This window comes from Saccoglossus kowalevskii, chromosome 3 (genome assembly GCF_978046115.1).
Source record: "Saccoglossus kowalevskii chromosome 3, keSacKowa6.1, whole genome shotgun sequence".
In the NCBI taxonomy this organism is placed as follows: Eukaryota; Metazoa; Hemichordata; class Enteropneusta; family Harrimaniidae; genus Saccoglossus; species Saccoglossus kowalevskii.
In genome coordinates, this window is record NC_140643.1 from 42306290 (window position 1) to 42325711 (window position 19422).

Genomic DNA, 19422 nt, shown 5'->3' on the forward strand with positions numbered 1-19422 from the left:
AAAACGTTGAGACCGAGCATTCACAGACGGGAAATTCGACAAAACTACTTGAAGACGGTGTAATAATATATAATAATAATAATAACTTTATTGCATCCTTAGAATTACAAATGTTCTATTGGTTTACAGCAATAAATATATAAGACGGTGTATGTCCGGCGGCAGCCCTCCTGGGACGTGCGATCGTGTGTTGCTAGTGATAAGCTGTTTACATATATGGTTATCATGCTCTAAAAAGTAAAAACGTTTTTCATGGGGAAAAGTGTTTTGCTGTACGGCAAAATATATATTTTGTTGAAGCCCTTGTTCCTGGCTTTTTAAAAAAAATAGTCTGCGATATGTACCACTGAATTAGTCACATGATTACTAAGTAAACATAGAGGTGTTATTTTGAATAAAAATTAGTTTTACATAAAAACAGCGGTTTTGTAAAAAAAAAAAGCTTGAAAAATCAAGGCAACATCAGCATTATTTGGTTGCACATCAACCTTTTGGTTCTCATCGTCGAGAACTAATAATCAAATAACACCCACTCTACTTATGTATTCAATTTCATTATTGATATACTGGACGAAGTCTGCATAGGACATTTGTTGCAGGCAACTTTCAGTTATATACATCGGCGTGATACAGATATTTCCATAGTAGGAATAATGTACTTTGATCAACAATTCTGCCATGATCAGTCAGTCAGCTGGTTCTGTAAAATAACTCTAACGTTCTTTACAGTGCCACCACTTTATGCACGTCCCTCTCCATGAAATAACATGTGCTGCAAATTGAAGTGGGAAACTATGTTGAAAGCCTTGGTCGTTTATTGGAGGAGAAATTCAAAACTAATGTACCACCACTTTTATGGGCGGGGCTTCCTTCCGGTGCGCTTCAAATTGCAGACATTGCATGATGTAACAACTGGGAAAACAAAGTGTGTAACCTATTGTAGTAAGTTATCAACATCTAGCACTACTTCAGTGTCAAATCAGTGCCTGGAATTGCTGTAATAACAATATAGGGTATTATTTATAAATAAATGTACTGTTTGAAGGAATATATCATATTAAAAATGCTCTTGTGAATCAAATTACCTGTACATACAGAGATACATGTGCATGGATTTCATTGGAACGAATACAGCAACATGTATGTTTGCTGCCAAAACAACTTCTTTTTATGGTTAGTCATATTGTGTTGTTCCTATCAAGATACATTGTCAAACAAAATTATTTTAAAAAGATAAACTCAGAGTTATCGATTCTGCGTATTTAATGAATATTTAAAAAAATCAAAACAAAAACATATAGAATAAATTAGATTGTAATCAGCTTGGTACCAGTCCCCACACACAGTGACAAATCAGCTTGGTGCCATTCCCCCCACACAGTGACAAATCAGCTTGGTGCCATTCCCCCCACACAGTGACAAATCAGCTTGGTGCCATTCCCCCCACACAGTGACAAATCAGCTTGGTGCCATTCCTCCCACACAGTGACAAATCAGCTTGGTGCCACTCCCCCAACACAGTGACAAATCAGCTTGGTGCCACTCCCCCCACACAGTGACAAATCAGCTTGGTGCCACTCCCCCAACACAGTGACAAATCAGCTTGGTGCCACTCCCCCACACAGTAACAAATCAGCTTGGTGCCACTCCCCCACACAGTGACAAATCAGCTTGGTGCCATTCCCCCACACAGTAACAAATCAGCTTGGTGCCATTCCCCACACAGTAACAAATCAGCTTGGTGCCACTCCCCCCACACAGTGACAAATCAGCTTGGTGCCATTCCCCCACACAGTAACAAATCAGCTTGGTGCCACTTCCCCACACAGTGACAAATCAGCTTGGTGCCACTTCCCCACACAGTGACAAATCAGCTTGGTGCCATTCCCCCACACAGTGACAAATCAGCTTGATGCCATTCCCCCACACAGTAACAAATCAGCTTGGTGCCATTCCCCCACACAGTGACACATCAGCTTGGTGCCATTCCCCCCGCAGTGACAAATCAGCTTGGTACCACTCCCCCAACACAGTGACAAATCAGCTTGGTGCCATTCCCCCCACACAGTGACAAATCAGCTTGGTGCCATTCCTCCCCCTCCCCCCCCCACACACACAGTGACAAATCAGCTTGGTGCCACTCCCCCCACACAGTGACAAATCAGCTTGGTGCCACTCCCCCAACACAGTGACAAATCAGCTTGGTGCCATTCCCCCACACAGTAACACATCAGCTTGGTACCACTTCCCCCACACAGTGACAAGTCAGCTTGGTGCCATTCCCCCACACAGTAACAAATCAGCTTGGTGCCATTCCCCCACACAGTAACAAATCAGCTTGGTGCCATTCCCCCACACAGTGACACATCAGCTTGGTGCCATTCCCCCACACAGTGACAAATCAGCTTGGTGCCATTCCCCCACACAGTGACAAATCAGCTTGGTGCCATTCCCCCACAGTGACAAATCAGCTTGGTGCCATTCCCCCACACAGTGACACATCAGCTTGGTGCCATTCCCCCCGCAGTGACAAATCAGCTTAGTACCACTCCCCCAACACAGTGACAAATCAGCTTGGTGCCATTCCCCCACACAGTGACAAATCAGCTTGGTGCCATTCCCCCCACACAGTGACAAATCAGCTTGGTGCCATTCCCCCCCCCCCACAGTGACAAATCAGCTTGGTGCCACTCCCCCAACACAGTGACAAATCAGCTTGGTGCCATTCCCCCACACAGTGACAAATCAGCTTGGTGCCATTCCCCCACACAGTGACAAATCAGCTTGGTGCCATTCCCCCACAGTGACAAATCAGCTTGGTGCCATTCCCCCACACAGTGACACATCAGCTTGGTGCCATTCCCCCCGCAGTGACAAATCAGCTTAGTACCACTCCCCCAACACAGTGACAAATCAGCTTGGTGCCATTCCCCCACACAGTGACAAATCAGCTTGGTGCCATTCCCCCACACAGTGACAAATCAGCTTGGTGCCATTCCCCACACAGTAACAAATCAGCTTGGTGCCACTCCCTCACACAGTGACAAATCAGCTTGGTGCCATTCCCCCACACAGTAACAAATCAGCTTGGTGCCACTTCCCCACACAGTGACAAATCAGCTTGGTGCCACTTCCCCACACAGTGACAAATCAGCTTGGTGCCATTCCCCCACACAGTGACAAATCAGCTTGATGCCATTCCCCCACACAGTAACAAATCAGCTTGGTGCCATTCCCCCACACAGTGACACATCAGCTTGGTGCCATTCCCCCCGCAGTGACAAATCAGCTTAGTACCACTCCCCCAACACAGTGACAAATCAGCTTGGTGCCATTCCCCCACACAGTGACAAATCAGCTTGGTGCCATCCCCCCCCCCACAGTGACAAATCAGCTTGGTGCCACTCCCCCAACACAGTGACAAATCAGCTTGGTGCCATTCCCCCACACAGTGACAAATCAGCTTGGTGCCATTCCCCCACACAGTGACAAATCAGCTTGGTGCCATTCCCCCACAGTGACAAATCAGCTTGGTGCCATTCCCCCACACAGTGACACATCAGCTTGGTGCCATTCCCCCCGCAGTGACAAATCAGCTTAGTACCACTCCCCCAACACAGTGACAAATCAGCTTGGTGCCATTCCCCCACACAGTGACAAATCAGCTTGGTGCCATTCCCCCCACACAGTGACAAATCAGCTTGGTGCCATTCCCCCACACAGTGACAAATCAGCTTGGTGCCATTCCCTCCCACACAGTGACAAATCAGCTTGGTGCCATTCCCCCCACACAGTGACAAATCAGCTTGGTGCCACTCCCCCAACACAGTGACAAATCAGCTTGGTGCCATTCCCTCACACAGTGACAAATCAGCTTGGTGCCATTCCCCCCACACAGTGACACATCAGCTTGGTGCCATTCCCCCCGCAGTGACAAATCAGCTTGGTACCACTCCTCCCCACACAGTGACAAATCAGCTTGGTGCCATTCCCCACATAGTGACAAATCAGCTTGGTGCCATTCCCTACATAGTGACAAATCAGCTTGGTGCCATTCCCCACACAGTAACAAATCAGCTTGGTGCCACTCCTCCCCACACAGTGACAAATCAGCTTGGTGCCATTCCCCACATAGTGACAAATCAGCTTGGTGCCACTCCCCCACACAGTGACAAATCAGCTTGGTGCCATTCCCCCCGCACAGTAACAAATCAGCTTGGTACCACTCCCCCCCCCCACACACACACACAGTGACAAATCAGCTTGGTGCCACTTCCCCACACAGTGACAAATCAGCTTGGTGCCATTCCCCCACACAGTGACAAAACAGCTTGGTGCCACTTCCCCACATAGTGACAAATCAGCTTGGTGCCACTCTCCCACACAGTGACAAATCAGCTTGGTGCCATTTCCCCCACACAGTGACAAATCAGCTTGGTGCCATTCCCCCACACAGTGACAAATCAGCTTGGTGCCATTCCCCCCACACAGTGACAAATCAGCTTGGTGCCATTTCCCCCCCCCCCCCACAGTGACAAATCAGCTTGGTGCCACTCCCCCAACACAGTGACAAATCAGCTTGGTGCCATTCCCCCACACAGTGACAAATCAGCTTGGTGCCATTCCCCCAACACAGTGACAAATCAGCTTGATGCCACTCCCTCACACAGTGACAAATCAGCTTGGTGCCATTCCCCCCACACAGTGACAAATCAGCTTGGTGCCACTCCCCCAACACAGTGACAAATCAGCTTGGTGCCATTCCCCCACACAGTGACAAATCAGCTTGGTGCCATTCCCCCACACAGTGACAAATCAGCTTGGTGCCATTCCCCCCCCCCACACAGTGACAAATCAGCTTGGTGCCATTCCCCCCACACAGTGACAAATCAGCTTGGTGCCACTCCCCCAACACAGTGACAAATCAGCTTGGTGCCATTCCCTCACACAGTGACAAATCAGCTTGGTGCCATTCCCCCCACACAGTGACACATCAGCTTGGTGCCATTCCCCCCGCAGTGACAAATCAGCTTGGTACCACTCCTCCCCACACAGTGACAAATCAGCTTGGTGCCATTCCCCACATAGTGACAAATCAGCTTGGTGCCATTCCCCACATAGTGACAAATCAGCTTGGTGCCATTCCCCACACAGTAACAAATCAGCTTGGTGCCACTCCTCCCCACACAGTGACAAATCAGCTTGGTGCCATTCCCCACATAGTGACAAATCAGCTTGGTGCCACTCCCCCACACAGTGACAAATCAGCTTGGTGCCATTCCCCCCGCACAGTAACAAATCAGCTTGGTGCCACTCCCCCCCCCCCCACACACACAGTGACAAATCAGCTTGGTGCCACTTCCCCACACAGTGACAAATCAGCTTGGTGCCATTCCCCCACACAGTGACAAATCAGCTTGGTGCCACTTCCCCACATAGTGACAAATCAGCTTGGTGCCACTCTCCCACACAGTGACAAATCAGCTTGGTGCCATTTCCCCCACACAGTGACAAATCAGCTTGGTGCCATTCCCCCACACAGTGACAAATCAGCTTGGTGCCATTCCCCCACACAGTGACAAATCAGCTTGGTGTCACTCCCCCCACACAGTGACAAATCAGCTTGGTGCCATTCCCCCACACAGTGACAAATCAGCTTGGTGCCATTACCCCACACAGTAACAAATCAGCTTGGTGCCATTCCCCCACACAGTGACAAATCAGCTTGGTGCCATTCCCCCACACAGTGACAAATCAGCTTGATGCCACTCCCCCCCCCCCACACACACACAGTGACAAATCAGCTTGGTGCCACTTCCCCCACACAGTGACAAATCAGCTTGGTGCCACTCCCCCACACAGTGACAAATCAGCTTGGTGCCATTCCCCACACAGTGACAAATCAGCTTGGTGCCACTCCCCAACACAGTGACAAATCAGCTTGGTGCCATTCCCCCACACAGTGACAAATCAGCTTGGTGCCATTCCCCCACACGGTAACAACTCAGCTTGGTGCCACTCCCCCACACTGTGACAAATCAGCTTGGTGACACACCCCCACACAGTGACAAATCAGCTTGGTGCCACTCCCCCACACAGTGACAAATCAGCTTCGTGCCACTTCCCCCCCCCACAGTGACAAATCAGCTTGGTGCCACTTCCCCACACAGTGACAAATCAGCTTGGTGCCATTCCCCCCACACAGTGACAAATCAGCTTGGTGCCATTCCCCCACACAGTGACAAATCAGCTTGGTGCCATTCCACCCACACAGTAACAAATCAGCTTGGTGCCACTCCCCCACACAGTGACAAATCAGCTTGGTGCCACACCCCCACACAGTGACAAATCAGCTTGGTGCCACTCCCCCACACAGTGACAAATCAGCTTGGTGCCACACCCCCACACAGTTACAAATTAGCTTGGTGCCACTCCCCCCCACACACACACAGTGACAAATCAGCTTGGTGCCATTCCCCCACACAGTAACAAATCAGCTTGGTGCCATTCCCCCACACAGTGACAAATCAGCTTGGTGCCACTTCCCCCCACACAGTGACAAATCAGCTTGGTGCCACTTCCCCACACAGTGACAAATCAGCTTGGTGCCATTCCCCCACACAGTGACAAATCAGCTTGGTGCCATTCCCCCACACAGTGACAAATCAGCTTGGTGCCATTCCACCCACACAGTAACAAAACAGCTTGGTGCCACTCCCCCACACAGTGACAAATCAGCTTGGTGCCACACCCCCACACAGTGACAAATCAGCTTGGTGCCACTCCCCCCACACAGTGACAAATCATCTTGGTGCCACACCCCCACACAGTGACAAATCAGCTTGGTGCCACTCTCCCCCCCCCACACACACAGTGACAAATCAGCTTGGTGCCATTCCCCCACACAGTAACAAATCAGCTTGGTGCCATTCCCCCACACAGTGACAAATCAGCTTGGTGCCATTCCCCCACACAGTGACAAATCAGCTTTGTGCCATTCCCCACACAGTGACAAATCAGCTTGGTGCCACTCCCCAACACAGTGACAAATCAGCTTGGTGCCATTCCCCCACACAGTGACAAATCAGCTTGGTGCCACTCCCCCACACAGTGACAAATGAGCTTGGTGCCACACCCCCACACAGTGACAAATCAGCTTGGTGCCACTTCCCCCCACACAGTGACAAATCAGCTTGGTGCCACTCCCCCACACAGTGACAAATCAGCTTGGTGCCATTCCCCCACACAGTGACAAATCAGCTTGGTGCCATTCCCCCACACAGTGACAAATCAGCTTGGTGCCATTCCACCCACACAGTAACAAATCAGCTTGGTGCCACTCCCCCACACAGTGACAAATCAGCTTGGTGCCACACCCCCACACAGTGACAAATCAGCTTGGTGCCACTCCCCCCACACAGTGACAAATCAGCTTGGTGCCACACCCCCACACAGTGACAAATCAGCTTGGTGCCACTCCCCCCCCCCCCACACACACACAGTGACAAATCAGCTTGGTGCCATTCCCCCACACAGTAACAAATCAGCTTGGTGCCATTCCCCCACACAGTGACAAATCAGCTTGGTGCCATTCCCCCACACAGTGACAAATCAGCTTTGTGCCATTCCCCACACAGTGACAAATCAGCTTGGTGCCACTCCCCAACACAGTGACAAATCAGCTTGGTGCCATTCCCCCACACAGTGACAAATCAGCTTGGTGCCATTCCCCCACACGGTAACAACTCAGCTTGGTGCCACTCCCCCACACAGTGACAAATCAGCTTGGTGACACCCCCCCACACAGTGACAAATCAGCTTGGTGCCACTCCCCCACACAGTGACAAATGAGCTTGGTGCCACACCCCCACACAGTGACAAATCAGCTTGGTGCCACTTCCCCCCACACAGTGACAAATCAGCTTGGTGCCACTTCCCCACACAGTGACAAATCAGCTTGGTGCCATTCCCCCACACAGTGACAAATCAGCTTGGTGCCATTCCCCCACACAGTGACAAATCAGCTTGGTGCCATTCCACCCACACAGTAACAAATCAGCTTGGTGCCACTCCCCCACACAGTGACAAATCAGCTTGGTGCCACACCCCCACACAGTGACAAATCACCTTGGTGCCACTCCCCCCACACAGTGACAAATCAGCTTGGTGCCACACCCCCACACAGTGACAAATCAGCTTGGTGCCACTCCCCAACACAGTGACAAATCAGCTTGGTGCCGCCCCCCCCCCCCACAGTAACAAATCAGCTTGGTGCCACTCCCCACACACAGTGACAAATCAGCTTGGTGCCCCCCCCGCACAGTGACAAATCAGCTTGGTGCCCCCCCACACACACAGTGACAAATCAGCTTGGTGCCACTTCCCCACACAGTGACAAATCAGCTTGGTGCCATTCCCCCACACAGTGACAAATCAGCTTGGTGCCATTCCCCCACACAGTGACAAATCAGCTTGGTGCCATTCCCCCCACACAGTGACAAATCAGCTTGGTGCCACACCCCCACACAGTGACAAATCAGCTTGGTGCCACTCTCCCCCCCCCCACAGTGACAAATCAGTTTGGTGCCACTTCCCCCACACAGTGACAAATCAGCTTGGTGTCATTCCCCCACACAGTGACAAATCAGCTTGGTGCCATTCCCCCACACAGTGACAAATTAGCTTGGTGCCATCCCCCCCACAGTATCAAATCAGCTTGGTGCCACTCCCCCCCCCCACAGTGGCAAATCAGTTTGGTGCCACTTCCCCCGCACAGTGACAAATCAGCTTGGTGCCACTCCCCCCCCCACACACACACACAGTGAAAAATCAGCTTGGTGCCACTTCCCCCACACAGTGACAAATCAGCTTGGTGCCATTCCCCACACAGTAACAAATCAGCTTGGTGCCATTCCCCCACAGTGACAAATTAGCTTGGTGCCATCCCCCCCCCCACAGTAACAAATCAGCTTGGTGCCACTCCTCCCCCCAAGTGACAAATCAGTTTGGTGCCACTTCCCCCACACAGTGACAAATCAGCTTGGTGCCACTCCCCCCCACACACACAGTGACAAATCAGCTTGGTGCCACTTCCCCACACAGTGACAAATCAGCTTGGTGCCATTCCCCCACACAGTGACAAATCAGCTTCGTGCCATTCCCCCACACAGTGACAAATTAGCTTGGTGCCATTCCCCCCACACAGTAACAAATAAGCTTGGTGCCTCTCCCCCGCACAGTGACAAATCAGCTTGGTGCCACACCCCCACACAGTGACAAACCAGCTTGGTGCCACTCCCCCCACAGTGACAAATCAGCTTGGTGCCACTTCCCCCACACAGTGACAAATCAGCTTGGTGCCATTCCCCCACACAGTGACAAATCAGCTTGGTGCCACTTCCCCACACAGTGACAAATCAGCTTGGTGCCATTCCCCACACAGTGACAAATCAGCTTGGTGCCACTCCCTCACACAGTAACAAATCAGCTTGGTGCCACCCCCCCCCACACACAGTGACAAATCAGCTTGGTGCCACTCCCCCACACAGTAACAAATCAGCTTGGTGCCACTCCCCCACACACAGTGACAAATCAGCTTGGTGCCACTCCCCCACACACAGTGACAAATCAGCTTGGTGCCACTCCCCCACACAGTAACAAAGCAGCTTGGTGCCATTCCCCCACACAGTGACAAATCAGCTTGGTGTAACTCCCACACAGTAACAAATCAGCTTGGTGCCACTCCCCCACACACAGTGACAAATCAGCTTGGTGCCACTCCCCCCACACAGTGACAAATCAGCTTGGTGTCACTCCCCCACACAGTAACAAAGCAGCTTGGTGCCATTCCCCACACAGTGACAAATCAGCTTGGTGCCACTCCCCACACAGTGACAAATCAGCTTGGTGCCATTCCCCCACACAGTAACAAATCAGCTTGGTGCCACTCCCTCACACAGTGACAAATCAGCTTTGTGCCACTCCCTCACATAGTGACAAATCAGCTTGGTGCCACACCCCCACACAGTGACAAATCAGCTTGGTGCCATTCCCCACATAGTAACAAATCAGCTTGGTGCCATTCCCCCACACAGTGACAAATCAGCTTGGTGCCACTCCCCCTCACACAGTGACAAAGCAGCTTGGTGCCATTCCCCACACACAGTGACAAATCAGCTTGGTGCCACTCCCCCACATACAGTGACAAATCTGCTTGGTGCCATTCCCCCACACAGTGACAAATCAGCTTGGTGCCACTCCTCACACACAGTGACAAACCAACTTTGTGCCACTCCCCCACATACAGTGACAAATCAGCTTGGTGCCATTCCCCCACACAGTGACAAATCAGCTTAGTGCCACTCCCCCGCACAGTGACAAATCAGCTTGGTGCCATTCCCCCACACAGTGACAAATCAGCTTGGTGCCACTCCCCCACACAGTGACAAACCAGCTTGGTGTCACTCCCTCACACAGTAACAAATCAGCTTGGTGCCACTCCCCCCACACAGTGACAAATCAGCTTGGTGCCACTCCCCAACACAGTGACAAATCAGCTTGGTGCCACACCCCCACACAGTGACAAATCAGCTTGGTGCCATCCCCCCCACACAGTGACAAATCAGCTTGGTGCCATTCCCCAACACAGTGACAAATCAGCTTGGTGCCATTCCCCCACACAGTAACAAATCAGCTTGGTGCCACTCTCTCACACAGTAACAAATCAGCTTGGTGCCACTCCCCCCACACAGTGACAAATCAGCTTGGTGCCATTCCCCCACACAGTGACAAATCAGCTTGGTGCCATTCCCCCACACAGTGACAAATCAGCTTGGTGCCATTCCCCCACACAGTGACAAATCAGCTTGGTGCCACTCCTCACACACAGTGACAAATCAACTTTGTGCCACTCCCCCACATACAGTGACAAATCAGCTTGGTGCCATTCCCCCACACAGTGACAAATCAGCTTGGTGCCACTCCCCCGCACAGTGACAAATCAGCTTGGTGCCATTCCCCCACACAGTGACAAATCAGCTTGGTGCCACTCCCCCACACAGTGACAAACCAGCTTGGTGTCACTCCCTCACACAGTAACAAATCAGCTTGGTGCCACTCCCCCCACACAGTGACAAATCAGCTTGGTGCCACTCCCCAACACAGTGACAAATCAGCTTGGTGCCACACCCCCACACAATGACAAATCAACTTGGTGCCATTCCCCCCACACAGTGACAAATCAGCTTGGTGCCATTCCCCAACACAGTAACAAATAAGCTTGGTGCCATTTCCCCCCACACAGTAACAAATCAGCTTGGTGTCCCTCCCATACACAGTGGCAAATCAGCCTGGTGCCACACCCCCACACAGTGACAAATCAGCTTGGTGCCATTCCCCACATAGTAACAAATCAGCTTGGTGCCACTCCCTCACACAGTGACAAATCAGCTTGGTGCCATTCCCCCACACAGTAACAAATCAGCTTGGTGTCACTCCCTCACACAGTGACAAATCAGCTTGGTGCCACTCCCCCCACACAGTGACAAATCAGCTTGGTGCCATTTCCCCACAGAGTGACAAATCAGCTTGGTGTCACTCCCTCACACAGTGACAAATCAGCTTGGTGCCACTCTCTCACACAGTAACAAATCAGCTTGGTGCCACTCCCCCCACACAGTGACAAATCAGCTTGGTGCCATTCCCCCACACAGTGACAAATCAGCTTGGTGCCACTTCCCCACACAGTAACAAATCAGCATGGTGCCACTCCCTCACACAGTGACAAATCAGCTTGGTGCCATTCCCCCACACAGTAACAAATCAGCTTGGTGCCACTCTCTCACACAGTAACAAATCAGCTTGGTGCCACTCCCCCCACACAGTGACAAATCAGCTTGGTGCCATTCCCCCACACAGTGACAAATCAGCTTGGTGCCATTCCCCCACACAGTGACAAATCAGCTTGGTGCCATTCCCCCACACAGTGACAAATCAGCTTGGTGCCACTCCCCACACACAGTGACAAATCAGCTTGGTGCCATTCCCCCGCACAGTGACAAATCAGCTTGGTGCCACTCCCCCACACAGTGACAAATCAGCTTGGTGCCACTCCCCCACATAGTGACAAATCAGCTTGGTGCCATTCCCCCCACACAGTGACAAATCAGCTTGGTGCCACACCCCCACACAGTGACAAATCAGCTTGGTGCCACTCTCCCCCCCCCCCCACAGTGACAAATCAGTTTGGTGCCACTTCCCCCACACAGTGACAAATCAGCTTGGTGTCATTCCCCCACACAGTGACAAATCAGCTTGGTGCCATTCCCCCACACAGTGACAAATTAGCTTGGTGCCATCCCCCCCACAGTATCAAATCAGCTTGGTGCCACTCCCCCCCCACAGTGGCAAATCAGTTTGGTGCCACTTCCCCCGCACAGTGACAAATCAGCTTGGTGCCACTCCCCCCCCCCACACACACACACAGTGAAAAATCAGCTTGGTGCCACTTCCCCCACACAGTGACAAATCAGCTTGGTGCCATTCCCCACACAGTAACAAATCAGCTTGGTGCCATTCCCCCACAGTGACAAATTAGCTTGGTGCCATCCCCCCCCCCCACAGTAACAAATCAGCTTGGTGCCACTCCTCCCCCCAAGTGACAAATCAGTTTGGTGCCACTTCCCCCACACAGTGACAAATCAGCTTGGTGCCACTCCCCCCCACACACACAGTGACAAATCAGCTTGGTGCCACTTCCCCACACAGTGACAAATCAGCTTGGTGCCATTCCCCCACACAGTGACAAATCAGCTTCGTGCCATTCCCCCACACAGTGACAAATTAGCTTGGTGCCATTCCCCCCACACAGTAACAAATAAGCTTGGTGCCTCTCCCCCGCACAGTGACAAATCAGCTTGGTGCCACACCCCCACACAGTGACAAACCAGCTTGGTGCCACTCCCCCCACAGTGACAAATCAGCTTGGTGCCACTTCCCCCACACAGTGACAAATCAGCTTGGTGCCATTCCCCCACACAGTGACAAATCAGCTTGGTGCCACTTCCCCACACAGTGACAAATCAGCTTGGTGCCATTCCCCACACAGTGACAAATCAGCTTGGTGCCACTCCCTCACACAGTAACAAATCAGCTTGGTGCCACCCCCCCCCACACACAGTGACAAATCAGCTTGGTGCCACTCCCCACACAGTAACAAATCAGCTTGGTGCCACTCCCCCACACACAGTGACAAATCAGCTTGGTGCCACTCCCCCACACACAGTGACAAATCAGCTTGGTGCCACTCCCCCACACAGTAACAAAGCAGCTTGGTGCCATTCCCCCACACAGTGACAAATCAGCTTGGTGTAACTCCCACACAGTAACAAATCAGCTTGGTGCCACTCCCCCACACACAGTGACAAATCAGCTTGGTGCCACTCCCCCCACACAGTGACAAATCAGCTTTGGTGTCACTCCCCCACACAGTAACAAAGCAGCTTGGTGCCATTCCCCACACAGTGACAAATCAGCTTGGTGCCACTCCCCACACAGTGACAAATCAGCTTGGTGCCATTCCCCCACACAGTAACAAATCAGCTTGGTGCCACTCCCTCACACAGTGACAAATCAGCTTTGTGCCACTCCCTCACATAGTGACAAATCAGCTTGGTGCCACACCCCCACACAGTGACAAATCAGCTTGGTGCCATTCCCCACATAGTAACAAATCAGCTTGGTGCCATTCCCCCACACAGTGACAAATCAGCTTGGTGCCACTCCCCCTCACACAGTGACAAAGCAGCTTGGTGCCATTCCCCACACACAGTGACAAATCAGCTTGGTGCCACTCCCCCACATACAGTGACAAATCTGCTTGGTGCCATTCCCCCACACAGTGACAAATCAGCTTGGTGCCACTCCTCACACACAGTGACAAACCAACTTTGTGCCACTCCCCCACATACAGTGACAAATCAGCTTGGTGCCATTCCCCCACACAGTGACAAATCAGCTTAGTGCCACTCCCCCGCACAGTGACAAATCAGCTTGGTGCCATTCCCCCACACAGTGACAAATCAGCTTGGTGCCACTCCCCCACACAGTGACAAACCAGCTTGGTGTCACTCCCTCACACAGTAACAAATCAGCTTGGTGCCACTCCCCCCACACAGTGACAAATCAGCTTGGTGCCACTCCCCAACACAGTGACAAATCAGCTTGGTGCCACACCCCCACACAGTGACAAATCAGCTTGGTGCCATCCCCCCCACACAGTGACAAATCAGCTTGGTGCCATTCCCCAACACAGTGACAAATCAGCTTGGTGCCATTCCCCCACACAGTAACAAATCAGCTTGGTGCCACTCTCTCACACAGTAACAAATCAGCTTGGTGCCACTCCCCCCACACAGTGACAAATCAGCTTGGTGCCATTCCCCCACACAGTGACAAATCAGCTTGGTGCCATTCCCCCACACAGTGACAAATCAGCTTGGTGCCATTCCCCCACACAGTGACAAATCAGCTTGGTGCCACTCCTCACACACAGTGACAAATCAACTTTGTGCCACTCCCCCACATACAGTGACAAATCAGCTTGGTGCCATTCCCCCACACAGTGACAAATCAGCTTGGTGCCACTCCCCCGCACAGTGACAAATCAGCTTGGTGCCATTCCCCCACACAGTGACAAATCAGCTTGGTGCCACTCCCCCACACAGTGACAAACCAGCTTGGTGTCACTCCCTCACACAGTAACAAATCAGCTTGGTGCCACTCCCCCCACACAGTGACAAATCAGCTTGGTGCCACTCCCCAACACAGTGACAAATCAGCTTGGTGCCACACCCCCACACAATGACAAATCAACTTGGTGCCATTCCCCCCACACAGTGACAAATCAGCTTGGTGCCATTCCCCAACACAGTAACAAATAAGCTTGGTGCCATTTCCCCCCACACAGTAACAAATCAGCTTGGTGTCCCTCCCATACACAGTGGCAAATCAGCCTGGTGCCACACCCCCACACAGTGACAAATCAGCTTGGTGCCATTCCCCACATAGTAACAAATCAGCTTGGTGCCACTCCCTCACACAGTGACAAATCAGCTTGGTGCCATTCCCCCACACAGTAACAAATCAGCTTGGTGTCACTCCCTCACACAGTGACAAATCAGCTTGGTGCCACTCCCCCCACACAGTGACAAATCAGCTTGGTGCCATTTCCCCACAGAGTGACAAATCAGCTTGGTGTCACTCCCTCACACAGTGACAAATCAGCTTGGTGCCACTCTCTCACACAGTAACAAATCAGCTTGGTGCCACTCCCCCCACACAGTGACAAATCAGCTTGGTGCCATTCCCCCACACAGTGACAAATCAGCTTGGTGCCACTTCCCCACACAGTAACAAATCAGCATGGTGCCACTCCCTCACACAGTGACAAATCAGCTTGGTGCCATTCCCCCACACAGTAACAAATCAGCTTGGTGCCACTCTCTCACACAGTAACAAATCAGCTTGGTGCCACTCCCCCCACACAGTGACAAATCAGCTTGGTGCCATTCCCCCACACAGTGACAAATCAGCTTGGTGCCATTCCCCCACACAGTGACAAATCAGCTTGGTGCCATTCCCCCACACAGTGACAAATCAGCTTGGTGCCACTCCCCACACACAGTGACAAATCAGCTTGGTGCCATTCCCCCGCACAGTGACAAATCAGCTTGGTGCCACTCCCCCACACAGTGACAAATCAGCTTGGTGCCACTCCCCCACATAGTGACAAATCAGCTTGGTGCCATTCCCCCACACAGTGACAAATCAGCTTGGTGCCATTCCCCCACACAGTGACAAATCAGCTTGGTGCCATTCCCCCACACAGTGACAAATCAGCTTTGTGCCATTCCCCCACACCGTGACAAATCAGCTTGGTGCCACTCCCCCACACAGTGACAAATCAGCTTGGTGCCATTCCCCACACAGTGACAAATCAGCTTGGTGCCATTCCCCCACACAGTGACAAATCAGCTTGGTGCCATTCCCCCACACAGTAACAAATCAGCTTGGTGCCATTCCCCCACACAGTAACAAATCAGCTTGGTGCCATTCCCCCACACAGTAACAATACAGCTTGGTGCCACTCCTCTACACAGTAACAATCAGCTTGGTGCCACGCCCCCACACAGTGACAAATCAGCTTGGCCCCATTCCCCACATAGTAACAAATCAGCTTGGTGCCACTCCCCCACACAGTGACAAATCAGCTTGGTGCCATTCCCCCCACACAGTAACAAATCAGCTTGGTGCCATTCCCCACACAGTAACAAATCAGCTTGGTGCCACTCCCCCCACACAGTGACAAATCAGCTTGGTGCCATTCCCCCACACAGTAACAAATCAGCTTGGTGCCACTTCCCCACACAGTGACAAATCAGCTTGGTGCCACTTCCCCACACAGTGACAAATCAGCTTGGTGCCATTCCCCACACAGTGACAAATCAGCTTGATGCCATTCCCCCACACAGTAACAAATCAGCTTGGTGCCATTCCCCCACACAGTGACACATCAGCTTGGTGCCATTCCCCCGCAGTGACAAATCAGCTTGGTACCACTCCCCCAACACAGTGACAAATCAGCTTGGTGCCATTCCCCCCACACAGTGACAAATCAGCTTGGTGCCATTCCCCCCCCCCACACAGTGACAAATCAGCTTGGTGCCACTCCCCCCACACAGTGACAAATCAGCTTGGTGCCACTCCCCCAACACAGTGACAAATCAGCTTGGTGCCATTCCCCCACACAGTAACACATCAGCTTGGTACCACTTCCCCACACAGTGACAAGTCAGCTTGGTGCCATTCCCCCACACAGTAACAAATCAGCTTTGGTGCCATTCCCCCACACAGTAACAAATCAGCTTGGTGCCATTCCCCCACACAGTGACACATCAGCTTGGTGCCATTCCCCCACACAGTGACAAATCAGCTTGGTGCCATTCCCCCACACAGTGACAAATCAGCTTGGTGCCATTCCCCCACAGTGACAAATCAGCTTGGTGCCATTCCCCCACACAGTGACACATCAGCTTGGTGCCATTCCCCCCGCAGTGACAAATCAGCTTAGTACCACTCCCCCAACACAGTGACAAATCAGCTTGGTGCCATTCCCCCACACAGTGACAAATCAGCTTGGTGCCATTCCCCCCACACAGTGACAAATCAGCTTGGTGCCATTCCCCCCCCCCACAGTGACAAATCAGCTTGGTGCCACTCCCCCAACACAGTGACAAATCAGCTTGGTGCCATTCCCCCACACAGTGACAAATCAGCTTGGTGCCATTCCCCCACACAGTGACAAATCAGCTTGGTGCCATTCCCCCACAGTGACAAATCAGCTTGGTGCCATTCCCCCACACAGTGACACATCAGCTTGGTGCCATTCCCCCCGCAGTGACAAATCAGCTTAGTACCACTCCCCCAACACAGTGACAAATCAGCTTGGTGCCATTCCCCCACACAGTGACAAATCAGCTTGGTGCCATTCCCCCACACAGTGACAAATCAGCTTGGTGCCATTCCCCACACAGTAACAAATCAGCTTGGTGCCACTCCCTCACACAGTGACAAATCAGCTTGGTGCCATTCCCCCACACAGTAACAAATCAGCTTGGTGCCACTTCCCCACACAGTGACAAATCAGCTTGGTGCCACTTCCCCACACAGTGACAAATCAGCTTGGTGCCATTCCCCCACACAGTGACAAATCAGCTTGATGCCATTCCCCCACACAGTAACAAATCAGCTTGGTGCCATTCCCCCACACAGTGACACATCAGCTTGGTGCCATTCCCCCCGCAGTGACAAATCAGCTTAGTACCACTCCCCCAACACAGTGACAAATCAGCTTGGTGCCATTCCCCCACACAGTGACAAATCAGCTTGGTGCCATTCCCCCCCCCCACAGTGACAAATCAGCTTGGTGCCACTCCCCCAACACAGTGACAAATCAGCTTGGTGCCATTCCCCCACACAGTGACAAATCAGCTTGGTGCCATTCCCCCACACAGTGACAAATCAGCTTGGTGCCGTTCCCCCACAGTGACAAATCAGCTTGGTGCCATTCCCCCACACAGTGACACATCAGCTTGGTGCCATTCCCCCCGCAGTGACAAATCAGCTTAGTACCACTCCCCCAACACAGTGACAAATCAGCTTGGTGCCATTCCCCCACACAGTGACAAATCAGCTTGGTGCCATTCCCCCCACACAGTGACAAATCAGCTTGGTGCCATTCCCCCACACAGTGACAAATCAGCTTGGTGCCATTCCCTCCCACACAGTGACAAATCAGCTTGGTGCCATTCCCCCCACACAGTGACAAATCACCTTGGTGCCACTCCCCCAACACAGTGACAAATCAGCTTGGTGCCATTCCCTCACACAGTGACAAATCAGCTTGGTGCCATTCCCCCCACACAGTGACACATCAGCTTGGTGCCATTCCCCCCGCAGTGACAAATCAGCTTGGTACCACTCCTCCCCACACAGTGACAAATCAGCTTGGTGCCATTCCCCACATAGTGACAAATCAGCTTGGTGCCATTCCCTACATAGTGACAAATCAGCTTGGTGCCATTCCCCACACAGTAACAAATCAGCTTGGTGCCACTCCTCCCCACACAGTGACAAATCAGCTTGGTGCCATTCCCCACATAGTGACAAATCAGCTTGGTGCCACTCCCCCACACAGTGACAAATCAGCTTGGTGCCATTCCCCCCGCACAGTAACAAATCAGCTTGGTACCACTCCCCCCCCCACACACACACACAGTGACAAATCAGCTTGGTGCCACTTCCCCACACAGTGACAAATCAGCTTGGTGCCATTCCCCCACACAGTGACAAAACAGCTTGGTGCCACTTCCCCACATAGTGACAAATCAGCTTGGTGCCACTCTCCCACACAGTGACAAATCAGCTTGGTGCCATTTCCCCCACACAGTGACAAATCAGCTTGGTGCCATTCCCCCACACAGTGACAAATCAGCTTGGTGCCATTCCCCCCACACAGTGACAAATCAGCTTGGTGCCATTCCCCCCCCCCACAGTGACAAATCAGCTTGGTGCCACTCCCCCAACACAGTGACAAATCAGCTTGGTGCCATTCCCCCACACAGTGACAAATCAGCTTGGTGCCATTCCCCCAACACAGTGACAAATCAGCTTGATGCCACTCCCTCACACAGTGACAAATCAGCTTGGTGCCATTCCCCCCACACAGTGACAAATCAGCTTGGTGCCACTCCCCCAACACAGTGACAAATCAGCTTGGTGCCATTCCCCCACACAGTGACAAATCAGCTTGGTGCCATTCCCCCACACAGTGACAAATCAGCTTGGTGCCATTCCCCCCCCCAC

The 19422-nt window shown here is 52.1% G+C and overlaps 1 protein-coding gene across 1 annotated transcript in view; it reads left to right on the plus strand.

Annotated features, from left to right (window-relative positions):
• The window catches only part of LOC144353322 (piRNA biogenesis protein EXD1-like), a 38881-nt gene that overhangs the window by 5829 nt on the left and 13630 nt on the right, over positions 1–19422 (plus strand). The window lies entirely within an intron of this gene.